Below are 7,934 nucleotides of genomic sequence, written 5' to 3' on the forward strand. Positions count from 1 at the left end.
TAAAACCTCCACCTTCCATCTCTATTTTAGGGAGTTATAGTCCAGAGTGCATAATAACGTTACTCACGGTTATTCATTGGCGGTTCCATTCTCCTCCCCTTACCCCCAACAACACTGGGGAGAAAGTGCGATTTCTGGATCAACTCCCTTCTTAGAAGTTCCCAAGCTGATCATTTCAGCTCTGTAAGACCTCCTTGAGCTTGGTTCACTTCATTCACTCACTATGGTCCACCCAAATTCCCATTTAGTGACCTGAGAATGTAGGTTTACCACTGTGGGATTGGGGTTCTTAAATTTCTGTAAGCTGTGCATTAACTGACTGTCCCTTAGAGTTACTATTTCTACAGACAGCTGATCTCATCGGTCCGCTAAGTTGTGCCTTCCTGAAGGGGACCTGATGCCTCTGCGTAGAGATCATTTTTACAACCACACACAAGAGAAGAAATGACGGATGTACCTGAAACCAGAGCAAACTGAAGGTTCACTTTTCTTACTCTGTTGAACTTCAACCTCATTTAAGTAGAACAGCAAATAAACGTTACAAAGAAGTCAAGATTCAAAAACTCTACCCCCCACACCCCCGCTCTCCCCCCCCACTTCAACTTATGAAAGACTAAGTGAACCAGTGGAAATACAATTGTGTACTAAAAAACATCAAAAGCGCATAAAATCTTTTTTGCCTCTGTTTTCACAATCAAGTTTGGATGTTACAAAGTTCTCAAAATCTCAATTGGGTCTGCATATTTATATTCAAAAAGCCATTGGATAGGTAGGTAGATGTTGTCTCATTTATGCTCTAAGTGACATGGTGAGGATGCGTATCAATGCCGGTCAGTGTGGGTAGGTTTTATTGTTAAAACCCTCACAACAGGCGGGGATGATTGATTACAAGACTGAGGCTACGTCGTTTCTCTGCAGCCCACCTTCTCGTCCCCTCCCCTGGTAAGTAGAAGTAGGCTTTCTTCCACCAGCATGAAGACTCAAGATTAAAAAAAGTAGCATTGGTTAGTCAGAATGTTCTCCTCACTGGAAAACCGCCATTGGAGGGGCCAGGAAATGACAATTTTCAGCCCCCTGTGGTCATGAATTATAGACCATACACAGTGTCATGTGAAACCAGGGAAACTCATATATTTCAGGAAAATCTCCCCCTCCCCCTGGGGTTGTTGTGTTTTGTTCTGTGTGAATCAAATTCCTGGATTTTCTTACACAGCATCTATGGTTCCCACCGGAAGGAAACAGAAAACTTCAATTCTCTGAAGGGAAGCTACTCCATCCGCACCATACACAGAGCCTTTACTGGAAACCCTGTTGCATTTCCTCGGTAGGACATCGGGTTTATCTAAGCTGTGAAAGCAACACAAAGATAAGACCGATGACGTTTTTCTTGTTACGAAAAAGCTGTCTGCTTACTGTCTGGAAACAGTGAATCCTTGATTTGGAAGGGACTCCAGCAATTTAAGGTTGAAAACGGGGCCTCTTCACTTATTTGTATTTCACCCTTCCCTTGGGGGAGGGCTGCTTATGAGTTATTTAGAAGTCCTAGAAGAATAGGTCATGGGGTTTGTGGCTACATTTGACTCCTATAATTGTGCAATAAAACCACATTCTGCTGATATCCTTAGGTAAGAGCAGAAATGCCTGGATGGAATGCCCATCAGCATTTGTACTCTTTGAAGAAACATAGTTTAAAATGCTCAAATACTTTGGAAACTTTAAAAAAAAATCAGAAATATTCTGAAGTCACCGATCACTTTAATGTTTAACCCGTGTGGCTAGAATAAATGTGCAAGATGATATATTAATCTCTGGTGTATTTGGAAACATTACCCTTCTGTAAATTTAAATTGTTCACAAGATAAGTTCATTTGCTAAAAAAAAGATTGATTGATTGATTTGAGAGCGAGAAAGCATGTGCAAAGTGGGGGGGGGGGGCAAGGGAGAGGGAGAGAGAGTCTCAAGCAGACTCCGTGCTGACTGTGGGGCCCGATCCCACGACCCTGAGATCACAACCTGAGCAGAAACCAACAGTCGGTCCCTTAACCGACTGCACCACCCAGGTGCCCCAAGATAAGTTCATTTTCTATAGAATTCCATTTGATTTTAACCTTTCTTCACGATCATGTGTGTTTGTCAGTTTGCCCTTGGATTCAGTCAAAGCTAGCGATCTGAAATAGTTATTGCCCCATTCCAGATCCTTTTGGGAAGTTAACACCCTGGCACCTCAGTTTCTTCATTTATAAAGTGAGGATAAGAACAGTATCTACCTCTCTGAGTGCTCTTCTATTTATTAACAAATACTGTGTGTGTCAGGAGTGCTAGACATCAAGGACACATTGGAGAGCAAGGCCGAATGTGTCCCTGTCCTGCTGGCTCTTACGGCTCAGGGAGGGAAATGAACAAGTAAGCAAACAGAAAAATAAGTAATTTTCCATGATTTTAAGTGCTATGCAGGAAAATAGAGTGCTAGGGTGGTTTGATTAGTTTGAAGGAAGGTCTCCATGGTATGGAGACATTGTGAAAAAAATATGAGCCAGGCAAAGGCTGGATATTCCAGGCAGAGGGAGAAACATGTGCAAAGGCCCTGAGGTGAGAATGTCTTTGATCTTGACTAGACAGGCCTGACTGATGGATGGAAGACAGTGATGTGGCTTACTGGAGTAAACAGGCAGTAGGCAGGTCCAGGCGTTGGCTTGTCGGCCAAAGGAAAGCAGTTGGAGTTTTCCTGAGCACTTGGGAAGCCATTGGAAGACTTTAACCAAGGACAGGACTTGACCTTGTTTACATTTACTATTTATTTTTTTTAAGTAGGCTCCATGCCCAACGTGGGGCCTGAACTCATGATCCTGAGATCCAAAGTTGCATGCTCTACTGACTGAGCCAGCCAGGCGCCCCTTTTCTTTATTAAATTAAAAAAGCCTTTTTTTAAAAACCTCATTCACATTTTATTTTTGTTTTTTAAAAAAGATTGAGAGAGAGAGCACAAGCAGGGGGAGTGGCAGAGGGAGAGGGAGAAGCAGGCTTCCTGCTGAGCAGGGACACCGACTGACCTGTGGCTCCAGGGCCCAGACGCGGGGCTTGACTCAGCGCTGTACCAGTGATCTGAGCTGAAGGCAGACGCTTAACTGACTGAGCCACCCAGGCGCCCCTAACCTTGTTTACATTTTAAAAAGAGCTCTCTGGCTACAGTGTGGAGAGGAGATTGGGGACGAAGGAATGGAAGCCAGGGCTTTCTTTGTAAGGATTAAGTGACCTGATGAACATTTAGCATTTGGTGCAATATTTGACATATAATAATAGCCTAGTTCATGTTAGCGATTGTTACTAATAATTATTGTCAATATTAATAACAATAATGCTTCAGTTTGGCATCATCATCTGATGGTATAAATTCAACATGTATACTTGAAATTAAATGTCCACATTGATTTCATTCACTACAATGTCATAAAAAAAAAATTAGGTCAGCAGTTGGGAGGTGAGTTTATTGGCCTCTCTGAGACTCAATCGTAAAGCCAATTTTGATTCTTCAACTGTTTACCTTATTATTGTCCATGTAGTTAGCTGCGTGTGTTGAGTGCAAACTTTTTAATGAGCAAATTTATGAAACGTTTTTCATTAGTTAAATTACCCACCTATAAAAGAAGGCACTTTAAAAAAAAAAAAATACCTTGTTTTCCGGAAACCATAACATTTATTCCTGTGAGATTTACTTCTGACCCTGACGATGATATAGGTAGAGAGCGGTATGTATGTTTGGGAAACTAGCATTTATGTACTAAAACTCAAGCTTTGCGAAAGGGTCTCTATTGGCCACAAGTAACCAGAGTGTACGTATTCCATTTTCCTTGCCCTCTGTCAGTCTTTTAGCACCTATAGGCAGTAGGCGAGAGCCACAAAATGCTGAGTAACTTTGTGCCCTCTCCTGGACCCTCTCTGAGTCTCAGTTTACTCATCTGTCAAATGGCTGTAAATAACCATGACCTCCTTTTAAGGCTGTGAAGATTGAAGGAGAGAAGTCATTCAAGTGTTTCCATGGTGTCTGACACATAAAAGAGCTCAACCATTGTTCACTGTTGCGCTTATTATTATTATTATTTGAAGACCAAAGTCCCTGCTCTCCTTTATTGGACCCATTTAATTCCAGATAAAAAGGATGAGTTCTGGATTCCACAGAGGATTGCTTGGGATATCAGAAAATGTTAGTGATGACCTCTGACATTTTATCTCTGACCCTAATGTGACCCTGGAGCCAGGATGAGACCTGGAAAAGAAAGAAGCCCGCAGCTCTGGCTCAGGCAGCCCTCCCAGACCTCCCGCCCGTGCAGCTCTGTGAGAGGCGGCCCTCCGAACCCTGGCAGTTTGATAAGCCAGGGGGTCTGGGGTTTCAATTCCCTCTGTCCTCTGCTTTTCTAACTGGCAGTAATTATCTTTGTAATGCTCTCATGCTAAATAATGATACTGCTAATGCGCGCTGCACTTTCGCGCACAGGTGCCTCGTGTTACCTGGCGGGGCACACTCAGGGCTCTCACACTCAGGGCCCTCGCCAGGCCCAGCCCCTGCCCATCCCGACAACACAAAAGGCAGCCCAGCCTCCTACAGATCCACCCTGCCCTTCCCCCGCCGCCAGAAGGAGGCCCTTCTCCCTCCCTCCGGGCGCTCCTCTGTCCCCTGCTCCGCCTCCCTGGCCCCTTCCCTTCACTGCCCTCCCTCCCACCGCTGGTTTCTTCCTGCAGAAGAAATCCAGGAAACCACCACTCACATTTCCTCTGCCCACAGTTTCTCCAGGGCCTGACTCACACACAATTCAGCTTGATTTGGAGTTCCCTTGTCTCTGCCCCATGAGAAACCCCAGCTCTCCCATTCATTTCTGGGAGTGCGGGCTTGCCAGAGAAGGTGGCTTGTTTCTGCGTCTCATAATTGACCTTTCATCATTAAATAAGGGGGGGGCATACTGAAAACAAATTACCAAAAAACAAATGTGAGGCTGTTGGCTTTGGCTTTACACGCGCGCGCGCGCACACACACACACACACACACACAGACCCTTACACGTTCGTCAGTAGGCAGCTTTCAGCAGACAACATCTGCAGGATGAGCCGGTTTTCAGTGACTTTAATCTGGTAATTCATTGTTTCTGTGGTGCCGGTTACAGTAGCTAAAAGGGCGGAACAGCAGGCCAATTTGGCACACAAACATATTTAAATGTGAACCGAGGGGTTTGCCCACCTTATGATGAGCGGTTGACTCGCTGCCAAAAAACAAAACAAAAACAAAACAATAGGTGGGGTTGCTGAGGGTGGGGGTGGAGGGGACAAGAGTTGCAGTTTCTAAACAGGGCGGAGGCTCCTTTAATCTCGACAGCACGAATACCAGGGGGTCACCGCACATCTGCTCGGGAGGAAAGACAAAGGGCAAGGTGGGGCTGCAGTGGCCTGCGGGCCGAGCTGGGCGCAGGGCGCGGCGCGGGGGCCGAGGCTTTGCGCGCTCGCCGCAGCCCCCGCCGCGGCGTTTAACCTTGACTTCTCCCTCCTCGCGTCTGGCACTGGAGGAAAGCCAGTCCAGATGGGCGTCCTGAGTGTGACGACTCCCCTCCCGCCCCCGCGCTCTCGCGCAGATGTCGCACGCTGCTCTGGGGGGCCCCCAGCCACGCCGCCCGCGAAGGCGCACCCCGAGCCGTCCACGCGCGCCCCTGGTGTCCCCTGCCTCGGCCCCGCGGAGACCGGCGCTGGGTGCTCCCGTGGGGGGGGGGGGGGGGGGGGGGGGAAAAAGGGGGGCCCGGGGGCGGCGGGCCGGGGGGGGGGGGGCGGGTCCCGGTCCCCGCAGCTGGCGCGTCCCGCTGCGCGGAGCTCCGAGCTGTCCCCGGGGTCCCAGACCAGGCCGCCCCGGGGGGTGGAGTGGGGGGAGCGCTGGGACCCGGCCGGGCAGGGGGTGCAACCCAGGCCCCGGCGACCCGCGCTCGCGGACCACAGTGTCGATCGCCGCCGGGCAAGTCCATGGAGACGGATCACGCCGTGACAGGCCAGAGGCGGCTCGAGGGATCCATAATTTATGATGTTGTTCTTACCAGTCCGGTTTGGGATTTCACAAGCGTTGCCCGTTTCCCTCCCATTTGTTGCTCCCGCCCGTCCTTTTGGTGAAAACCTCGTCTTCCCCAACCCCAGACGGTAGCACTTGCCCTATTGAATTAATGTGATAAGAAAAAAAGGGTGGGTTTCTACTTGAGGGCTTGCTGGGGCGGGCGCGGGGGTGGGGGTGGCTGAAAGGAACACAGGTAAGGGGGCGGGGCTGAGACGTTGCTTAGCACGCGGTGTATCTTCCACTAACTTTGCCTTGACTCTTAGGAAAAAATAACCTTATTTCCAGACAGTTGGGGTGGGGGCTTTGTGGTGAGAGGTAGTGAGAACAGATCTTCCCCTGCGACTAAGAGCAATCGTTTCCCTCATTTATAAATAAACTTCTTCCTCCTAAGTGGTATTTTTTAGCACAGCAGGCCTGCAAAAATTATGATTTGGGTGGCAGGAAGGGAAGGGGTTAACGCTCCTCCTTTGCTGGCCTGAGGCCGCTGATCCCTGCCTGGGTGCTCCTAACTTAGGACACGTAGTCAAGGGACCCTTGGCAAAGATGCTCTTGTCCCCATATTCCTTACATTGCTATACCGCTTGGGGAAGGATGTATGGATTTGATTAAGTTTTAGTGCAATGCATGAATCCATGATAGACACAACCAAGGACCCCAGACTAAGTTGGGGGAAGTTTTCTTTCTTGTTACCTTCTCCTTTTCTGTTTCTGTTTTTTGTTTTTTCTTGGAAACAAATTTATTCCAGGCCCCTTCTTTTTCTCTTCTGCACTCAGAATTGCTAAATGGAATTCAGAGCAGAGAGCAACTGTTGCAATTGCTTGCTGAGACTGGAGCGGGTAAAGACTTGAATAAGCAAAGGTTGGAGCTGGTCAGATCCGTTCTGATTGCTGCAAATGCCCAGGGGCTCCAAGCTGAGGGCGGCTCCCATTCCACTTGGGCTGATGAGGGAGCAGGCCTGGGAAGATCTGCAAACTCCCAGAGCCAGCATCCCCTGCAGATGGCTGGGTCATTTTGTGGTTTACAAATGATCAAGTCAGGTTGAAGCCACAGTCTCTGTGGTTACAGGCAACCGTGATTAGTCACACAGTTAGTGACCCAGTTAGGGCACACCCTCTTTTAAAAGGACATTATTCAACATCTTGCTAGCTTGATTTCAGAAACGTTCCATGGATACAGGGAAGATGAATACTGCAAGGAATGGGGCATTGAAAACCTAGGCTATGTGTTCACATCTGCCAGGAGTTGGGTTTTTCAAAAAGGAGCAAATCTGGGGTGGGACTTTTGAGGCTAGGATTTCACTGAACTTTGACAAGAGATTGCTTTTCAAGTTCAGGTATGGCCCTTTTTTTCTGAAAGGAGTCCAGGAAAGATAGAAAAGAAAGTTACCTCGTGAGCTTTGACTTGGCTTGTATACTCATGGCCATATGTAAAATGAAAGTGGGGAGGCAGGAAGAAGAACCCTACATATGAAGTCTTGTGTGGCTTTTTATTTTTTAAAAATAGCATTTCTTTTTACCACAATGGCATAGGAACTTGTAAACATGAGTCCCCAGCAAGAGTAAACAAATTCGCTTCTTTTATCTGAAAAACAAGTAGAGTAAGTCTCTCTCTCTCTCTTTTTTATAAAGAGAAAATGCAAAACAAAAATGTCCCCTCCTCTTAAAGGCTTCTTTGCTGGTGAGTGTTTGTCCAGGAACAAATAGTCTTTTATTCGAATGGTCTCCAAAAGTTCATAAGCAAAAAAAGTGTCCAACGTCGGGTTCCCGACAATACGGTCTCTAGCTGCATAGTGAAGCTTTTCTGTCCTGAATTTGTGATCTGCTATCAGAGCCCTTTAATTTCTGCGAACAGA

The sequence above is a fragment of the Phoca vitulina genome, unplaced genomic scaffold, assembly GCF_004348235.1.
Source record: "Phoca vitulina isolate PV1807 unplaced genomic scaffold, GSC_HSeal_1.0 scaffold25, whole genome shotgun sequence".
Taxonomy (NCBI): domain Eukaryota; kingdom Metazoa; phylum Chordata; class Mammalia; order Carnivora; family Phocidae; genus Phoca; species Phoca vitulina.